Source organism: Hylobates moloch, unplaced genomic scaffold (genome assembly GCF_009828535.3).
Source record: "Hylobates moloch isolate HMO894 unplaced genomic scaffold, HMol_V3 SCAFFOLD_14, whole genome shotgun sequence".
Lineage (NCBI taxonomy): Eukaryota > Metazoa > Chordata > Mammalia > Primates > Hylobatidae > Hylobates > Hylobates moloch.
This window is the reverse complement of record NW_026652289.1, coordinates 98375805-98396229: the sequence shown is the minus strand read 5'-3', so window position 1 is coordinate 98396229 and position 20425 is coordinate 98375805. Positions and strand designations below refer to the sequence as shown.

Genomic DNA, 20425 nt, shown 5'->3' with positions numbered 1-20425 from the left:
CTATAAAGAAAGAAAGAAAGAAATATATATATATATATATATATACATGTGTGTGTGTGTATATATAAATATATACACGTGTGTGTGTATATATAAATATATACACGTGTGTGTGTATATATATGTGTGTGTGTATATATATACGTGAGTGTGTATATATATATGTGTGTATATATATACCTGTGTGTATATATATACGTGTGTATATATATACGTGTGTGTATATATATACGTGTGTATATATATACGTGTGTGTATATATATGTGTGTATATATATTTGACTTTGTCATAAATTAATATATATATTTGACTTCATCATAAATAAAGCGTCATACAAAAATATTTATAGAGGCTTTATGAAAAATAATATGGAAACATTCCAGGTATATTTCAGCAGGACTGATAACCTGTGGTATAATTTATACAATGGTATACTACTCATCAAGAAAAAGGCACAAATTACTAATACATTCAACCACGTTATGCTGAGCTATAAAGGAGCTAGAGCCAAAGAATCCTTACTGTATTACCTCATTCATATAAAAGTCAAGAATAGGCAATTTGAAAAACTGTGTGTACCTAGTAGGTGTGTATATTTATGGGGTACATGGTATATTTTAACACAGGCATGCAATACATAATAATCACATTAGAGTAAATGGGGCATCCTTCACCTTAAGAATGTATGCTTTCTTTGTGTTACAAACAATCCAATTATACTCTAATTATTTTAAAATGTATAATACATTATTGACTGCAGTCACCTCATTGTGCTGTCAAATACTACGTCTTATTCCTTCTATCTAACTATATTTTTGTATTCATTAACCATTCCCACTCCCCCACCACTAACCTTCCCAGCCTCTGGTAAGCATCATTCTACTCTTATCTCCATGACTACAATTGTTTTAATTTTTAGCTGCCACAAATAAGTGAGAACATGTAAACTTAGTCTTTCTGTGCCTGGTTTATTTCATTCACCATAACGACCTCCACTTGCATCCATGGTAACTGCAAATGACAGGATCTCATTCTTTTTCATGGCTGAATAATACTCCACTGTGTATACGTACCACATTTTCTTTATCCATTCAAATGTTGATGGGACACTTAGGTTGCTTCCAAATCTTAGCTATTGTGAATAATACCGCAATAAGCATGGGAATACAGATATCTCTTTGAAATACCAATTTTCTTTCTTTGGGGTATATACCTAGCAGTGGGATTGCTGGATCATACAGTGGCTCAATTTCTAGATTTTTGAGGTACCTCCATACTGTTCTCCATAGTTGTACTAATTTACAATCCCACCAACAGTATACGAGGATTCCCTTTTTTCCACGTTCTCACCAGCATTTGTTTTTGTCTCTCTTTTGGTTAAAAGTCCTTTTAACTGGGGTGCGATGATATTGCATTGTAGTTTTGATTTTTATTTCCCTGGTGATCAATGACATTGAGCAATTTTTCATATACCTGTTTGCCATTTGTTTGTCTTCTTTTAAGAGATGTCTGTTCAGATATTTTTCCCATTTTTTAATCGGATGATTAGATTGTTTCCTATAGTGTTGTTTGAGTCCGTTGTATACGCTGGCTATTAATCCCTTGTCAGATGGGTAGTTTGCAAACATTTTCTCCCATTCTGTGGATTGTCTCTTCACTTTGCCGATTGTTTCCTTTGCTATGCAGAAGCTTTTTAAGTTGATCTGATCCTATTTGTCCATTTTTGCATTGGTTGCCAAGAACAGACAAAACTAGTCTATAGTAATTGCAAGTTGATCAGTGATTGCTGGCAACCTAGAGTTTGAGACTGATTATAGAGAGACATAAGGGAATGTCTGGCAATCATGGAAATGTTCTGAATTTCTGTTGGGCTGCTGGCTATATAAGCATGTGTACATTTGACAAAACTCATTCACTGGCACACTAAAAAGGGCTTGTTTTACTGCATATAATGTATATGCCCATCCTTGTGATTTTTGTGCACGTGGACTTTGGAGATAGTCCTTTTGTAAACAAACCCCCTCAATTCCATTTTAGGGTTACCATCTGAGTCTGCCGCAGACTCTCACAGGAACAATGGCTTATACCTTTAGGCAGACATTCTTCAGACTTTTAAAAAGTATAGCCAGGCCAGTTTACTTTTGAGGTATCTGTGAAAAAATGAGGATTCCTGGGTCTTTGCAGCCAAAACATATTTACAAAAAGGAATCACCTGTGGCACCTTCATTGCCACGGTCTCTCTAGCAGAGTATCGTACCTTCTGAGCACCATCTCTAATCTGACATTCAAATAGCTTAAAGTACAGGATGTATAGTATAACAGATAAAATCCTTTAACCTGTTCAAATGAAATGGCTGTCTCTTCCTCTGAAAAATAAGATATTTTAAGGAAAAAAAAAGGGAAATAAAAAAACCCTTACTAATGTTTTTAATTTGAAAAAGGGAAAACTTGACAGTCTCTCAGTACCACACGTAATGATAACCACGTTGTTTGAAATTCCCCAGAATATATAGATCACCTCTTTTTATATGTTTATACTCCCTTCATATTTTTATGTATTAGATCTTATCTTTCCAAATGTGGGGCTAGGAGTCGATAATCGCCTGTGTGCTATACGCTAAATGATTCTGTTTTTTTCATCTTTTTCCCCTTACTGCCCTGTAGTTTTATTTTTGAGAATTTCATCACTAGAATCTCTATTTCATTAACACGTTGTATATTTCTCATATACAAATGATTCTCAAATGGAAATCTATAAAGTCACTGTCAGACAGAAGGATCACAACAGAGACAAGCTTTTCTTCTTTACTTCTAAACAAATATGTGAGAGTGAGGTCTTATCTGCAAGAAACAGGAACCCATTTTGACGGCATTCAATGCTTAAATAATATTTATGAAGTTTCTCTTCCTCTTATATACCCTGTATCATGACAGGTTTAAGAACATAGCGATGTTAAAAAAAAAAATAGAAAAAGGATATTGTCCTTGCTGATATGAAGCTTACAACCTTGTGGGAGAGGAGATAGATATCAAATGCATTATCACATAAAAGATAGATTCATAAACGCGAAACGTTCCCGGAAGAAAAAGAACCAGCTGCTCTGAGACAGAGCAGGTGGGTGGTGGGGGAACTAATATAAACTACAGAGCCAGGGAAAGTTTCTTGGAAGAAGGTCGCATTAGCAGAGATGTAAAGTATGGACAGGAGTTGTCGAGGAGAGGTGATGTGTCCCAAAGGACACTCCAAACAGCAAGAACAGAAAGTTTAGAGTCCTAGGGCTGGAGAGGGCAATCCTCATATTCAAGGAAAGAAAACAGGTCAGAATGGCGGGCAGCGCAGCAAAGGAAGGAAAGAGACGCATGAAATGAGGCTGGAGAGGCAGCCCAGGCCTTCTGGATCATGTTAAATACATTGGATTTTAATTCTAAGAAGTGTCATAAGGTGCCATTATTTACAAAGAATGCCTTCTGCAAACTCGAGCAGGCAACTGAATTACTGTAGGAATTGACAAGAGAGCTTAGCAGATGGTTAATAATGGGCAAAATACTAAAAAGAAAAAAAAAACAATAGCCTCTCTACATGGAGAAAATTTGATATTTAGGAAGAGGTTGGATTCTGGAAAGGTGTTCATAATTTAATAAGTGCAAAAATTCAAAATGACTAAGAGAAATGTAAACGTATAGCCATCAGATGCATTTCTATCAAATAGGCTTGGGAAATGGTCCATTAAAGCTGTTTAAACAGTAATAGTAATTCATTCTTTTGGGCTTTTTAAAAGGGAAAATTGTCGTCTAATTTGAAAAACTTTTAAGCAAATACCTGTTTCCTTTGATGGTCTCTGCCTGGTTCTACTTCTTCAATAACTGAGTTCCCTGTAAAATGTTTCCTTGCCATTTAGCCTATCCAACACGTGACAAAAACTTTATAAGCAGGAATCTATTACACTTGTCCATCTCAGTTAACATTAGGTTGATAGGTGATCAAATTGAAATATGTTTTCAGCCACACCCTTAGCATTTTTCCATTTTATTAATTACTTTTATTGATTCTTGGTGATTACTGCTCATTGCATAGACACAGCACTTGTTATGAGTTGCAAGATTCATTTATGCCCTCTTTAATGTTCGGTTTGTTAAAAATGTATCTTATATGCATATGTAAGAATTATATTTTACTTTTAGTTTTCGCTGATTTTTTCTACTTTTATTTCCAGTATAATCCTAGAACTCTCCTATTTAAAATTCTTAATTTTTTGGCACTCACACCGCTGTTGAATTTAACAGACACGTTGTGTTATAGTATTCATAAACCACCTTAAAAATAATCAAGAACAGGAAGCAAGACATATCTGAGCTGTGCAAGAATAAAATGACCGTGGCCAAAAACCCTTTGTATTTAATATTAATAAGCAGAATGATTCACTTTTGCTTAGTAGCATATAAAAGTTGAACGTTGAAAACTCTTAAAAGAGCATCTGTATTAGAAAGAACCAGTTGCAATAAAAATGAGTGAGATCCCAATCTTACAAGGAACCAGAAATATTTAATATCTAGCAACAAGTTTAACAATGAATGTAAACATAAAATTACACATTGCATAACTATATTTCAACTGTTGAAACTTGATGAAATTGTCACACTAATCTGAGTAAACAAAAGTCCAAACAAATCTCAAAATGATATTTTTTGAGAATAGCAATGTAAACAAGCGAAAATAGCCAGCAACTTTTCAAAGACAACATGGGAACTCACTTTATAATCAAGTATATTTTAAAGCCACACCTTTCTAATGTTTTATTATTAAAAATCTCAAACCTTCAGCAAAATTGAATAAACGTTTTAAGGCATACCCTATACTCACCACCTAGATTCTACTGTAATTATTTTACTATATTTGCTGTATCACGTATCTATTCATATAACCACCCCACTTTCCAAGGGATAGTTCTCCCTTTATCTGTAGGAGAGTTTTGGTTGTTCCACATCTTTGCCAGAATTAGAGGTTGTCAGTTGTTTTAGTTTTTAACATTTTGGTAGGTGTATAGTAGTCTCTCCTAGTGCCTTTAATTTTCATATTTCTAAAAGCTAGTGATGTGCATTTTTCCATATGCTTATTGGCCACTCCTATATGTTCTTTTGATGTGACTGTTGAAACCTTTGGCCCATATTTTATTGAATTGTTTAACTTTTTTAATGGAGTTGTAGATTTTTTTTTTATATATACCCTGCATACCAGTCCTTTGTTTTCCTCTTAAGGTTTGCTAGTTTTAACTTTTACATTTAATTTGTATGTGTATGGTGTGAGTTAGAGGTTGAGATTTGGTTTTCTTTTTTTTTTTTTTTTCCTATTTGGATACTCATTCTTTCACTCATTTCACTCATTCTAGCACCATCTGTTCAAGAGTCTCTTTTCCTATTTTTCTTTTCTTTTTTTTTGAGACGGAGTCTCGCTCTGTCACCCAGGCTGGAGTGCAGTGGCGCAATCTCGGGTCACTGCAAGCTCCGCCTCCCAGGTTCACGCCATTCTCCTGCCTCAGCCTCCTGAGTAGCTGGGACTACAGGCGCCCGCCACCACGCCCGGCTGATTTTTTTGTATTTTTAGTAGAGACGGGGTTTCACTGTGTTAGCCAGGGTGGTCTCGATCTCCTGACCTCGTGATCTGCCTGCCTCGGCCTCCCAAAGTGCTGGGATTACAGGCGTGAGCCACCGCGCCCGGCCCCGTTTCTTTTCCTATTGGGTTGCTTTGTCATTTATATCAAAAATCAAATGCCCATATTTATGTGGGTGTATTTCTATTGCTCTCATATCTTTCACTCTCATACCAGTTTACCACTGTTTGATTATTGGAGCTTTATAATATATCTTGGAGTCAGGTAGTATATATCCTCAAACTGTTCATCTTTCTAAAGATTACTTTGAATATTCAAGTTCTTTATATTTCCATGTAAATTTTAGAACCAGATTGTCAATTCTTTTGAAAAATAATGCTGAGATTGAGTAGGATTGCATTGAATCCAATGATTAGATGAGAGAAAACTGACATTTTATCAATATTCCGTCTTCTAATCCACTAACATAGCAAATTTGTTTATTTAAGTCATCTTTAACTTCCCTCATAAATGATTCTGTTTTTTAGGTTGCAGAACTTGTACCACATTTAAAATTTATTCCTACATATGTTATGTGTCGCGATACAATTTTACGAAATTCTTAAAATTTCATTTTATAATTGTGTGCTGATAAAAAAATTGATTTTGATATATTAGCCTTGAAACCTATTTTACTAACATCACTATTAGTTCAAGTAATTGTTCTGCAGAATCCTTAAGGTTTTCTCTACAAATCATCATTCTGTCTGCAAATGAAGACAGTTTTGTTTCTTCCTTTCCAATCTTTGTGCCATTTTTCTTGCCTAATTGCCTATACTTGTTTTAAAAAGCTGTAAAATTGGACTGAAAATTTATAGAAAATGAATAGTTCAGAAATAACTAAACACAATTTGGTTACAAATATATGTAATTTTGCACATGATAAATAATAAAAATGTTAAATATTTGGAGAAATAATATTTTTAAGATATGATTGGGTAATAAATAAATAATTGAATAAGTAATATTTTTTCATGTCTCCTACCATACATTCAAATAAATTAATACAGGCTAAATATACAAATGTTTGCTATAAGAAGACTGGAAGCAAATATTCTCATAATTTTTGTGTTGGGAATAGTTTTATAAACCTTATCTAAAGGCAGAGATCAAGAGAATATGGATAGATTTAGTAAAATAAAAATCTGTTCAAGATCAATAATGCTATAATAACATTAAAAATATGATAAACTGGAAAGGTGACTTTGATGCATAAATCAAAAATACTCTTAATACATAAATAACTCCTACAAACCTTAGTAAAGATAATTTACCACAGAAGATAAATGCGATGAGAACAACAGACGAACAATCACAAAATAACAAATGCAAATGGCAAGCAATAAGAAAACATTTTGAATTCACCTGTTAAAAATAATACAAATTTTAAAAATGAGACGCATTTTGACCTTTCAAATTGGCAAGAAAGGGAGAAAAAGAGAGGGAGGGAGGGAGAAAAAAAGGAAGACAGAAAAAGAGAGAGGGAAGCAGAGAGAATTATAAAATGAACACAAAATTTTTAAAAACAAAATATTTGTTGAAGACAATTTACTAAATCAGTAATTATACTTTAAATAATTTAGAGCGATAATTTTGAAAACACAATAATAAAAATGAAGTAACGTAAAACCTGATGTTAAAATGCTGATTAAATTAATTATGCTATATTATTATATTTGAATGTTTTACAATAGCATATAAAGATGATAACTTATTTGTGGATGTAAGAACTACAATACCTAAGTTCTGAAGTGACAAAGGGCTGGGATCAGAGCCCAGTTCTGTCATTCACTCACTGTGTGGTCTTAGACTTCACGTTTATCCCTCAACTTCCTCATCTGTAAATTGCAGCAATGGGAACCACTTAATATAGTTGTGAGAATTCAGTGAAATAATGGCATAAAAAATACTAGTACCTGACACATAGAGCTTATAACAGTTCATTTTTCCATATTCTTACAGAATTTATCGAAATATATACATATAATAATTATTTATTATTAGCACCTTTAGGTGAAAATAGAGCTATAAATATTATACTCAACATGATTTCATGTTTATGAAAATCATATATATACACACAAACACACAGGTGTTTCTTTGAAGTATTTCTGGGAGAGTATTCAAAAAATTGTAAACAGTGGTTCACTGTTGGAAGTGGGGAAGGGGACACTAGAAGCAAAGGGAAGGTGACTTTTTAAACTTACTTCACTCTCAAGAGTCTTTGAAATTTTAAAATGAGTATTGATTTTAAAAAAACAGACATACACAAACTGTCCGCTCTACTTACCTCTGGATATAGGATTTTACAAGTGATTTTGTTTTTATATTTTGCATATTTTAATAAAAGTTATTTTACAATATAGTGAGATGTATCAAAACCTATAGGTAAACCAACTGTTACTTCATTAGCTAAAATTTCAAATTATAAAATATCATGATGAAATTATTCTAATACTAGAGCTGTCTGTGATTTTTTAATGTTTAGAAACCATAGAACTGTCCTTTTTTCTAGTCCTTCAGTGCCAACCAGACGGTTCTGAGAAAAATTAAACCCAAATCGTTTACATCAATCCAGAACATTTGACACTGAGCTGCAGATTTACATTCCATAATTGTTTAGTGAACGCAACCCTGACAGAGGCTGATGGCTCTAGAAACCCAGCTGAACTGACAGAACAGATGCCATAACCACTTGCAATACCTATTCTCACCTAGATGTAAGGCTCATGTTCTGTTGTTTTAATTTTAGCACTGTCCTACTGATGTTTTATTTACTTATTTATTTAGTTTTTTTACTTATTTATAGTATCCACACAAATACTTGGCCAAGCCACATTGTCCAAGATGAAGACAGTGTTTTTAACTTGGTTTACATTGGTATAGCAAATGATATACAGTATAATTAGGAAAATGTTACATACAATTTATTACATCTAAGCCAAATTTTATGCCTACATAGCTACTACAATTTTTTAAACAGATGGACCATAAACATATTTTGAAGTGTATTCAAGTTAGATTATTTAAATTACATGTGTATATATTAGACATAATTTAAATTAAACTACACATAAATTCTAACTATTTACATATAATTACCTTTAGCTAGCTAGCTCTCCTTTTTTCTTTCTTTAACTGAATATATTTAAGGTATACAAGATGTTCTAATATACTTACACATAATGAAATGGTTGCTATAGTCAAGCAAAATAACACAAGCATCATTTTGCAGAGTTACCCTTTTTTTCTGTAAGAACATCTAAAATCCACTCTCTTAGCAAACTCCCACTATACCAAACACTGTTACAGCCATATTATTCACACTGTATATTAGCTCTCTAGTCTTTTTTTTTTTTTAATTTTACGTCTTTTATTTTTTTTTATTTTTATTTTTTATTATACATTAGGTTTTAGGGTACATGTGCACAATGTGCAGGTTTGTTACATATGTATCCATGTGCCATGTTGATTTCCTGCACCCATTAGCTCGTCATTTAGCATTAGGTATATCTCCTAATGCTGTCCCCGCCCCCCGCACCCCCCACCCCACAACAGTACCCGGAATGTGATGTTCCCCTTCCTGTGTCCATGAGTTCTCATTGTTCAATTCCCACCTATGAGTGAGAACATGCGGTGTTTGGTTTTTTGTCCTTGCGATAGTTTACTCAATGGAACAGAACAGAGCCCTCAGAAATGATGCCGCATATCTACAACTATTTGATCTTTGACAAACCTGACAAAAACAAGAAATGGGGAAAGGATTCCCTATTTAATAAATGGTGCTGGGAAAACTGGCTAGCCATATGTAGAAAGCTGAAACTGGATCCCTTCCTTACACCTTATACAAAAATTAATTCAAGATGGATTAAAGACTTAAATGTTAGACCTAAAACCATTAAAATCCTACAAGAAAACCTAGGCAATACCATTCAGGCCATAGGCGTGGGCAAGGACTTCATGTCTAAAACACCAAAAGCAATGGCAACAAAAGCCAAAATTGACAAATGGGATCTCATTAAACTAAAGAGCTTCTGCACAGCAAAAGAAACCACCATCAGAGTGAACAGGCAACCTACAGAATGGGAGAAAATTTTTGCAACCTACTCATCTGACAAAGGGCTAATATCCAGAATCTACAATGAACGCAAACAAATTTACAAGCTCTCTAATCTTATTCATCCCATAAATTCACAATCAGGCAGGCTTACGATTTACATTCTGAGAACTATAATTCTTCAGCCAGAAATTTTTTTCTGCATCAGTTAATTGAAAACACTACAATTATTTCTTCTGATTCCAAGTAACTTCACTCTCCAAAACTATTCTTCAACTCATGATTACAAAAGAGATTGTGATCTGTTATAGAAGAGGATACATTAAAATAATACCTAGCACAGCATAAAGCACCTAGCAGATACTGGGTAAATGATTTCTGTTAGATTGATGATAAAAGCAATCCCAATTCTCAGGAAGTAATGGCAGTGAATTTGCACAACAGGCTCTAGTTAGAAAACAAACATCCTGGGTAGAAGAAGGTAACTAAAAAGAAGAACAGTGGGTGTTCCCAAAGATGCAAAGCACTCTGGTGGTAAAGTTTAAAAATGATTTAGATACATTTAAAAAATTGACGGAGAATATATTAGTTTACTACTGCTGCTGTAACAAATTATCACAAATGTAATGGCTTATAACAACAGAAATTTACCATCTTACAATGCTGGCCAGAAATCCTATAATTAAGGTCTCTGCAAGGCTCTGCTCCTTCTGGCAGCTTTGTAGGAGATTTTGTTTCCTTGTCTTTTCCTGCTCCAGAGGTTGAGGCTGCCTGCAGTCTTTGGCTAGTAGCCCCTTTTTCTATCACTCCCGTCTCTGCTTCCCATTCATCATCACATCTTCTCTGAAACTGACAGCCCTTTTATTAGGACCTTTGTAATTATTATTGGGCCCACTCAGATAATCCAGGGTAATCTATTTCAAGCTCCTGCATCAATCATAACTGCAAAGTGTCTTTTGCCATGTAAGGTAACATATTCACAGGTTCCAGGAATTAGGATGCAAACATCTCTGCAAGGCCATCGTGCTGTCTACCACAAGGAGTGAGAGAGAAGAAAAGAAAATCCTAAAAGGCGGCACAACTTTATCTACAGTTATCTTGTCTCACCTATTCAGGGAACACAGTTTAAAAAACCAGAATTAAACTCAGTGACGTTGCAATATTCAACATCTGTTTATGTCTTGATTTCACCCTCATGCTTAATCTTGTTGAGTTTTAACAAGGGATTATTCAGGGAACTATTTTAAACCAACATGAGACTTAAAAAAAAAAAAATACATTTCTGTAAGCTCTTAGAGAATTAATGAATTAAATGGAAACTAAAAGTCATATTAACTAAAGTATAAAGTAGTTTGTATTGTATGCAATGGAAGGAGATGGAGAAAGTTCCAGGAAATCTTTCTCACTAATAGCCAAGGAACTGTCTATTTCTTGGAGCTGGTCTCAAAGGATAGAGGACGTAATAGGCTAAATTAATGTAAAAGCAGGACTCTGGTTTTGATGGAAAGAATCTTATTCAGACAGTGAAAGTGACAAAATATCAGATTGTATTTGATGGGGAGAGAGTTTCTGAAATTTCCTTACCAGGAAATCTTTTAGTATGAGCCACAATATTTCATATGTTCTCTGCCTGATTGCAAGAGCTGCCCAGGTATTCTCTTTGAATGCCTTCTGGTCCGTCTATCCATGATTGCATAGTGTCACAAGCCAAGGGAATCAGGTCTCTAAATTCTGCAATCACAGGTAACCGGCAGTAGAATGAACCAGACAAGGAACCGGACCAGTCCCTGCCTTGTAGTGAAATTACTGGGGATTATATCTAGTCACTTGCCTGAGTTCACCTTAACCCTTTTGCAGTTGTAGATCATCTGCTGTAAGAAAAAGCAAAACAAATCCTAAACAATAGACATCAGCCACGTACACACATGCACAAGAATTTATGAGTAACAACAATATGACTCTATCATATGTAATTTCCTAATGACTAGAGAGCAAAGCAGCCAAAAAAATAAGAATGCTGGATGACCAACACAAATTTGTGCTTCAGCAAGACCACATATCCCTGTATGACACAGACTATGTAATTGCTTGGAAAAAGTCATTTTTTTTTTTTTGAAACGGAGTCCCTCTCTGTAGCCCAGACTGGGGTGCAGTGGCGCAATCTCGGCTCACTGCAACTTCTGCCTCCCGGGTTCAAGCGATTCTCCTGCCTCAGCCTCCCTAGTAGCTGGGACTACAGATGTGCGTGCCCGGCTAATTTTTTCCTATTCTTATGAGAGACGGGGTTTCTCCATGTTGGTCAGGCTGGTCTGGAACTCCTGACCTCAGGTAATACACCCACCCTGGCCTCCCAAAGTGCTGGGATTACAGGTGTGAGCCACCATGCCCGGCCGAAAAAGTCAAAATTTTAATGATAATTGACAAAAGGCTTACTGTATCTAATATAAAACCAAACCTAAAGACACTAAAACAAGAACAACTCTGAACTTATAGAAATAAATATTGAGATATTTATTCCCAATATAAGAGAAATTCTGGCAGTTGTTATTAATGCTCTCAGTATATTAAAATGTGATTAAATTAATAAATATTTAAATTGGCCAGCTACTATTTCACTGGACAAAATCATTGGCCTACCACTGTCAAACAGCAGACTTGTACCACTGTCACACGGTGTCCATGTACCTGGCAGAAAGCCATGGCTTTATGACTAACACACAAGCCCAAGATCTCCACTCTCTGTCCAAATTGGCCTAATGTTCCTGTTTATTATTCAACTTATAGAATAAAGTTTGAGACTATATATAGAACAAATAGCATGCACCTGTGGTCTCACCTATTTGGGAGGCTGAGGTAGGAGGATCACTTGAGCATGAGAAATTGAAGCTGCAGTGAAACATGACTGTGCCACTGTACTCCAGCCTGCGTGACAGAGCAAGATCCTATTTCTAAAAAGTTTAAAAAAATTAAAAAGAAAAAAAAAAGCTAATATTTATTTTACAACAATCCACTCAGTGTAGAGCAACTGAGCTCTTTTGTTTAATTGTGAGGTTGTCCTGTTATTCACAATGGCTTTCCCAACCTCTTTTAGGCTAAGATATCAACCTTCAAAAGAAATGTGCAAATTCAGAGATTTTTCACATTTCAAAGAGTATGTTACTTACATTCTCATTAAAATAGCTTTATCATAAAAATTTAAACTAATTATCAAATATATTAGAGATATAGATACCAGAACATATTTATAAACCAGAAACAATTACTAATGACCAACATGTAAAAAACATTTGCTTTCTATGAGTCATAAATTGTGTGAAATGTTCACATACGTCAATTCATTTAATACTGATAGCAACTGAATGAGTTCTGAATTTTAATTATTTACTTATGCATATAAAAATCATTTTAGAGAAACTAGGAAGCTTTTCCACAGCTATACTTTTGAATAGCTATTTAGCAAGAACTTTATTCCAGAGATCAGAGTCTTATACCAAATTTGAAGATCACGAATTCTATTTCTAAATCACAAAAGAGTGTAAGTGACTCTGGATCTTTGTAATTTAGTTTTTTTGGAACATGAGTAAGTAAAGGATATCCTGGAGTGATCAACAACTTATCATAGTTTCTATGAAACAAGCATGTCTCATAGCTTTCTGTTGCTTGATATAAATGAATCTAGCATGCATTGTTAGGAGGGTGTAATAACATCCTTCTTTCTTAATCATTCAGTCTAGGCTCCTATGCTCTGTCATTTTCATCTAGCTATCACTTCTGTAGAGTTGAATCTCAAATCACTATACCAATCCAAAAACTTTCTCCCATGACCTAGATCCTCACTAACAGTCTACCTAACACTTCCATTCAACTATCCATTTCATATTTTTCCCAAGCGAAACATGCTCAAAGCTAGCATCATTATATATTCTGACAGAGTAGTTTCTATGTCCTTTTTTGTCAATAGTATTCCAAAAGTCTTCCAATTGTCTAGTTTTCCATGATGTATCATATATTCCTTCTACCTCAATCTTCACACAACAAAGGTTTAGTTTTTAAACTCATGGCTTGAATGCCTTTGCTGCCTTCTAATTGCCTACAATTGATGTTTTGCCCAAGGAAGGACAGGATAGGCAGAAAATTTAAAAGTAACTAAGGGAAGAGGAAGGTATGTATTACTCTTCCCTTGCCTTCTCACAATTCTAATCCTCTCTCTAGTGCACTACTGCATAATGGTAAACCAGAATATCCTTCAGGTATTTGAAGTTACAAAAGCAGGTTAGAAAATACAGGCAAAAACCCTCATGTTTCTTAGCTGATGTTTAAGGCCCTTCCAATCTGGCACTCACCTATCTTCAAAATCCTCTTGTGACAGTATTATCCCCATGAGCCTTAAAGATCTACCAAACTTGACCCACTAATTTCCATGTCCAAGTGTTTGTTCATACCAGAAGTAGGCCCTTAAACGCTAGGTTATTAAGACACATTTTAGCCACAGGGACACTTTTTTTTTTTGCAGCTCCTGTAGTCCCACGTCTGAATGATCCTTTTAACTATCTTCATAGCTAAATACAACATGCACAATGAAACAGTGCCTTAGGCATCTGAATCCTCTAATCAAAAAAGACTCATAGAACAAACAGTGCTTTTGTACTTGGTGTACGCTTGATAACGTGCTGACTTGGTTTTGGTATTTAGACTGCGTAAGATATTTACTGTGTTCATTCTGCGTGGTCTGCGGTCTACAAAGAATTTGAATGCTAGTGAAACTTTGAAATTATTGAATCAGCATGTTTACTCGACAGTTCTATTGTAGCCTGCTCAATAGTGAGCATGAAATAGCTAAAGTATAATAAGTAAGACACATTGCCAGCAGGGAGATGTTTAATGGTGTGATACAGAAAGTGTCAAGTTTCTAAGCAGTGCCAAGATCTGTGTCTAGCTTTAACTCCAATGAAAAGTGGGCCCTCCTGCCAAAGATAGCAAAATAAAATCCTGCCCACACCCCAGTTTGCAATAATAGGAAGAAAAAAGGCTGGTCTCAGCTGAGCAGATAACAAAGCTAATATTGGCTGGGTGTGATAGCTCATGCCTGTAATCCCAGCACTTTGGTGCCAGGTGGGAGGATTACTTGAGGTCAGGAGTTTGAGAACAGCCTGGGCAGCATAGTGAGACCTCATCTTTACATAATTTTTTTTTTTTTTAAATTAGCTAGGTGTGGTAGCATGTGCCTGTGGTCTCGGCTATTTGGGAGGCTAAGGTAGGAGGATCACTTGAGTATGAGAAGTTGAAGCTGCAGTGAACCATGATTGTGCCACTGTACTCCAGCCTGAGTGACAGCAAGATCCTATTTCTAAAAAGTTTAAAAAAAAATAAAAAGAAAAAAAGCTAATATTAAAAGGAGTAGGCCAGGCTCGGTGGCTCACACCTTTAATCCCAGCACTTTGGGAGGCCGAGGCAAGTGGATCACGAGGTCAGGAGATCGAGACCATCCTGGCTAACACAGTGAAACCCCATCTCTACTAAAAATACAAAAAGTTAGCTGGGCATGGTGGTGGGCACCTGTAGCCCCAGCCACTCAGGAGGATGAGGTGGGAGAATGGCGTGAACCCAGGAGACGGAGCTTGCAATGAGCAGCTATTGGGCCACTGTACTCCAGCCTGGGTGAAAAGAGTGAGACTCCATCTCAAAAAAAAAAAAAAAAGAGTAAATGACACTACACCATGCATGGAAAGGGAAGAAGTTTGGCAGCATCTGCCATGTATTCATTCAAACATCAAAGTTTTTAGAAAGGGAAGAATCTCTGATGAGGTCTACTTATTTGCTCAAATAGGCAATAAAACAAATTTCTGTTCTAAAAGTTGCTCCTTCTCACAATTCAATTCAGTTCTAGAAAGAACTCACCAGTCTATCTTAAGGCTTCTCTCTTCCTTGTCCCTTTGTCTTTCTGGATATGAGTTCCTTGAGATATGATTTTCTTGTTTTCAAGGGGTAAACAATTATGGCTAAAGATACATGCCAAGTAGAGGGCTGGAGTAGGGGATTACTATTTTTCCAAGCTTGAATCTATACATTTTCTTAGGCAGAAGACCAGTGGGAGTAGATAGAAATATATTTAATTCTTTCTACATATGGCTAGCCAGTTTTCCCAGCACCATTTATGAAATACGGAATCCTTTCCCTATTTCTTGTTTTTGTCAGGTTTGTCAAAGATCAGATGGTTATAGATGTTTGGTATTATTTCTGAGGGCTCTGTTCTGTTCCATCGGTCTATATCTCTGTTTTGGTACAAGTAGCATGCTGTTTTGATATTTAATTCTCTAAATGAGAGCTTCTAGTGAACTATACATGTTTTACAGCTCCGCTGATCTTCTCAGAAGAACCCTTTGAGCAGCCCGTTGGGGTAGCTAGAGTGTCTCAAAACTCATAAAGTGGTCAACTCATCTTGGTTTGCTCAGGGCTTTCCTGGTTCTAGCACTAAAACTACTGCATCCTAAGAAACCCCCCAGTTTCAAGAAACCCTACCTCTGATCACGATGAGCAAGGATTTACCTTTTAATAATGTATTATTAAACTATTATTTTCTATGTGTGCTAGATTTAAAAAGAAACTTAAGACATACTAAATGATCTTGCGATTATAATGTGATTATGAGTATAATCTATAGTTTTCAAATGCAGCATTAAGATTCACAGGTTAAATGACTTGCACAAACTAACACAGCTAATTCAATAGAGTCAAGATTTAAAACTAGGCCCTCTAATTCGAAGCTCTTTGTATTTGTCAGTATATCACATTATCACGTGTCTTTTCCTCAGAAGCAATGTGGGAATTTTCCCTTCTCATGTCCCATTGGCTAAATGGAAAAAGCAAAGACATTATTCACCTTCACTTAGTGTTAATTCTAATTTGTAACCTATGGCTGGCTTGCAGTCAGTTGGTGAGAGGGGAACTCAGCAGTTTTGCCTTGATCCCAGAGAAACAGCTCAAGTTCACAAACAGTCCTTTTCTCCCTCCTTAAAAGTTACTTATACAACCACGGTGGCCACACCCACCCACACACAGAGTAATGGGAACTTCTTTCCTCTGATATCTAGTTCCAACTGCTGAGTCTGAATTGCCATCCCCGGCTCTTTTTTTTTCCTTTATGATAAGACTTCTCACAGAAAACCTATGTGCCTTTCAAAACTTCTATTGCCCATCAATTTCACTGCTACTGACACAGTCTTTCATCAAATATGTCTAGTTTTGAACTTAAGTTGCAGACACTGTCCAGCTTCTCTATTCTCAGACCCTGTGTAAACTGATGAAAGCAAACATATACATTGGAAAGAGATTTTGCAGATGTCACACTGGACAAATCTGAGTCTCAGCTCTAGCCTGGAAAGGATACTCTGTTACATGTAATCCGTGGTTTCCTTGACACTTGCACTACAGTTTTGTACCTCCCACACTTGATACAATAAATGCAACTTATTGTTAAACGTGGGGAACCTTCTAAATTATAAGATTCTGTAGCTGTCACTCTGTGACTCTGGAATAACTGTTTCAAGTATTGTTTCCTGAAGAGGTCTTTATATGTAAAGATTATAGGGCAGATGATGTCATCTTGTATAAAAAGATGTATACAGATGATTCTCAGCAGTGATGGCTTCTACAGATCCCCTGGTTTGGCCTTTCCTACCTGGCACCTTAGAGTCTAAGCCTCAAGATAATGAGTAGGAGTTACAGTGATGCTTATCATGGTTGACAGAGTTGTGTAAAAATTCTCAAAGCAAGAAAGATGCCTGCTATGCCTGAGTGCACCTGCTTCTGGAGACTAATGTCTTCTAAAAATTAAGATTTTGGCAGATGATTCTGCCCTAGTTAATGAAAATCATACAATCTTGTGAATTTAAATCCATCAGTTTCTTCCCTGTCATTGTCACCATCACCCTGTAGTTATTGTTCGGCCAGAATAACTGAGTCATTTTTCACAAGATGCAGGTATTTCAAATTACAGAAATATGTTATTCAAAGGTTAATATATTTAGCATCTTTGGTCAGGCATTCAAACTTTCAGCTTACAGTTTCCACTCTTTCCTCCACATGATTGGACATACTACTGTCCATTTTGTTGCCTATGATGCAACTTATGCTTTGTACTGCTTCCTGGTCTGCATTTTCTTTTCCATATCCACGTGTCAAAGTTGTATCCAAACATTTAAGCCCAATTTAATTCCACCTTCTCCATAAAGTCTGCATGGAGAACTCCAAATCAGAAATACATTTTCTCTTAAATGTACAGAACACTTTTATTCACTCATCTGGAAAGTAAATTACTCTTTATCCCATATTGTAACAGAGTAACTAGGTACTACTGAAAATGAGATTCTGATGTTTTCATGGCAATATCTATTTTTTCATTATTTAAAATACAAATAATTACATGGAAGTAAATATATGAAATGATATTCTATTTTCTCAAAATTGTGGAAAATATATAATTTGAAGAATATTTAATTGTGAATATACATGATTATGCTCTATTGTTAAAAATGGCCTCAGTCGCTCACTCCTCTTATAAAGAAAACAGAGCCTTATTTCCACATTCCTTGAATCTCAGTGGGACTTATGATATGTTTTCACAATAGAATGTGGCAAAAGTGATAGCGGTCAGTTTCAGTTTTGGATTCAAATGGACTTGCATGCTTCCACTTATTCCTTTAGAATCCTGTCACCGTCACATAATCAAGTTTGGTTTGGCCAGCTGGATGAAGAGTAACAGCCCAATTGCCCCTGCTCCAGAATAGCCAAAGAGCCACCAGAAATGTGAGCAATAGCCCCTGTTGGGCTGACCATACATGCATGAGTGAATGTAGACAAGACCCATGGATTCATTGTTTAAGCCACTGAGTTTTGGAGTGGTTTGTTACATGGCAATATCTAACTGATACAGTTACTATATTATGATAGAATATAAAGATAGGACATTAAGATTGGAATAGGTTTTAAATAATCAAGCATCTGATATTTAAATTTCTTTTGCAATATTTCTAACAACTGAGCACCTAATTTATTTAAAAGTCTCTAGCAGTAGGAAACTTAGTATTTACAAAGACAGTTCTTATTATTGGAAATATCTTCTTGTATTGGTCAGAAGCCTGCCTATACACAATTTCTTCAATGATCCATGTTCTGTCCACTGGGAAGCTCAGGACGATATAGTCCCTTTTATAACCTAATCTTTTAAATACTTGAAGACGTCTAACATGAATTCTCACTTGAACCTTCCCTTTTCTGGATTCATCGTGTATGAAGGTAAAGCCTCTGTCAGCATGGTTCCCTGAACAACTATGAAGATGAAAGTGCATCCTCCTCCTCGTATCTATATGCATTGAAAATGTTGCATGCTTAAATTCTGAAAAATAAGGGGAAAAATGGAAATGTTGCATGGATGAGAAATAACATTTTATTTAATTAATATACTGAAATTTGGTAGTTGTTCATTACTGTATCATAACTTAGGTTATCTTGGTTAATATACTATTTATACTTCACCTTGTTAGTTTCAGATCATTGTTTTAATATGCTAAGATCTTTTAGACATTAATTCCATTATTAATATACTAGCTATTTTCCCAGGTATATGTCACCCTTAAATTGTATAAGTATGTATTTTATATTTTTTATCTTTTCCAGTTAAAAACAATCTAAGTCCATATTCATGGATTGGAAAATGTAATGTTGCTAAAATGTCCATACTACCCAAAGCAATCTACAGATTCAAAGCAACATGTATCAAAATATCAATAGAAAGTAGATTGGTGAATAACAGAGGCCAGGAAGAATAGAGAGGAGGTGGGGAAGAAGAGAGGTTAATAGGTACAAAAATATAGTTAGATGGAGGAAATAAGACCTAGTGCTCAGTAAATCAGTCGAGTGACTACAACAATATATAATTTATTATATATTTCAAAATAGCTAGTAGAGGATAATTTGAATATTCCAGGCATAAAGAAAAACGTTTAAGGTAATGAGTATTTCAATTACCCTGGTTTAATTATTACACATTATATGAATGAATCAAAATACCACAGGTACCCCTAAAATATGTACCTCTATTATACACCAATTTTTAAAAATCAATGTAAAGGCAATTCCTGAGGTATTTCAATAAGAGCCACCCCTGAGTACAATATCAATCATGAATTATCACACCTTGGGTCCAGTCATTCAACCTATTATTAGTTTATCTAGGTCATATTTTTCTAGGATATATCCTGAAATTCCTTTGCAAATATATTTTTGAAATCTAGAAATATATCTACATTTATTTGGTACATATACTTAGAAACCTTTTCAGATCAATACATAATGTAATATTAAAATATAACGTAACTGTACAGTACAATATTTAACAGAACAAATCCAGAAATGAGCATTACTGATTTGTAAAATTGTATCAATTTGGCATAATAGCAAAGCAGGCCGGGCGCGGTGGCTCACGCTTGTAATCCCAGCACTTTGGGAGGCCGAGGCGGGCGGATCACGAGGTCAGGAGATCGAGACCACGGTGAAACCCCGTCTCTACTAAAAATACAAAAAATCAGCCGGGCGTGGTGGCGGGCGCCTGTAGTCCCAGCTACTCGGAGAGGCTGAGGCAGGAGAATGGCGTGAACCCGGGAGGCGGAGCTTGCAGTGAGCCGAGATCGCGCCACTGCACTCCAGCCTGGGCGACAGAGC

General features: G+C 35.6%; 1 protein-coding gene across 1 annotated transcript in view; it reads right to left on the bottom strand.

Moving 5' to 3' along the window:
* Positions 1–20425, bottom strand: part of UNC13C (unc-13 homolog C) — a 620990-nt gene that overhangs the window by 456288 nt on the left and 144277 nt on the right. The window lies entirely within an intron of this gene.